General features: G+C 43.8%; 1 pseudogene; it reads right to left on the bottom strand.

Annotated features, from left to right (window-relative positions):
• Positions 1–217: 217 nt before the first annotated feature.
• LOC103274785 lies at positions 218–766 on the bottom strand (annotated as a pseudogene).
• Between the last annotated feature and the right edge of the window lie 692 nt (positions 767–1,458).

Here is a 1,458-nt window from a genome sequence, read left to right as displayed (position 1 = left end):
TTTGACCCTTTCACTGTTTCTACTCTATCTAATTGAATTCTAGAGTTTCAGTGAAACAACCTAATCATCTCTAATTTCTGATCCTTCATTTTTAGGCCTATTTTTCTGTTTCATGGAAATGCATCATTTCTTTTTTTTTTTTTTCTTTCCTGTCTCAGGTTTATTTGTACAAATAGCACAAGAGGACACCAGCCCCACACAGACAGCATCCTGGGGGTCAAATCAGTCCTTCTGTCCACACATTGGCAGACAGAGACCTCTGCTCTGGAGCTTTTGTGGGGGTCTGGGCAGCTTTGGGAGCCTGAGCAGGAGCTGGAACTGAAGCTGGAGTTGCAGGTGAAGCTGCGGCTGGGGCCTTAGTTTGATCCTTGGCCTTTGATCGGCGGAGCCTGCAGTCCTTGGCAATACAAGCATGAATATGCTTCCCAAGCTTGGGATGGGCAATGTATGCAAGTCGAGTAAGCTTGCGGTTAGGACCCTTTGGGATCTTGGGCTTAACCTCCTTGGGCTTTACAAGGGCCTTGATAGCCTCAGCATGTGCACTCATGGCACTGGTGTTGTTGGCTTGCATCTTCTTTAGGCCTTTCTTGTTGTGCTTCTTGGCAAAGCGCATGTTGCTCAGGAACTTGGGGTCCACCCCCTTAAGAGACTCGTATCTTGTGATTGGGGTTTCTTGATGCCATTTCTGTGCCATTTTCGGGACTGGTTGTGTGTGGTATGGTTCTTGGACTTGGCCATGTCTGCACCGTAAGCCGAGGATCCTGAGGCGCCTGGGACTGGAAGAGGAATGCACCATTTCTAATCTCTTTAGACTTTGAATTACTTGAGAGCAATTTGTAGACACGATGCCTGTTACCCCTAAATATTCTAGTATGTATTTACCAAAAAGTGGATAGTCTCCTGCATAACTGCCAAATTGGGAACTCAACATAGATTCCTAGGTGCCATTCAGATTTCTGTAATTATCCCAACAATATCTCCCTTTTCATTTTGGTCCAGGATCCAATTCAGGATCACACATTGCATTTAATTGCCATTCAGTTTGGAATGGTTCTTCAATATTTCCTTTTCTTTTATGACCTTGACAACTTTTAAGAGTACAGTCCTTTTATTCTGTAACATACCCCTCAACTTAGGTTCATCCAGTGGTTGCTCATGTGTGGACTTAGTGCATCATTAGCAAGAATACCATAGAAATGGTGTGTGCTATTCTAAGTAAATCTTTGGGAGACATACTCTATTGTCCTACCACTGCTGATGTTTCCCTTGAACACTTGTCATGCTCATGTCTTCTGCTGGGTTTCTATATTGTAAGGTGATCTTTTTCCTTTTGTAATTGATAACTCTTATGTGGGAAGATATCCAAGACTGTGCCAGTATTCCTCATTAAACCTCTAACCTCTAGTCTCTGGGTCCACTGATGTCTCCTCAATCAACCACTGCTCTAAAGGCTGCTAC

This window comes from Carlito syrichta, unplaced genomic scaffold (genome assembly GCF_000164805.1).
Source record: "Carlito syrichta isolate Samal-C Ts95f unplaced genomic scaffold, Tarsius_syrichta-2.0.1 Scaffold115391, whole genome shotgun sequence".
Lineage (NCBI taxonomy): Eukaryota > Metazoa > Chordata > Mammalia > Primates > Tarsiidae > Carlito > Carlito syrichta.
The sequence above is the reverse complement of the archived record's forward strand: the minus strand, read 5'-3'. Positions and strand labels throughout refer to the sequence as shown.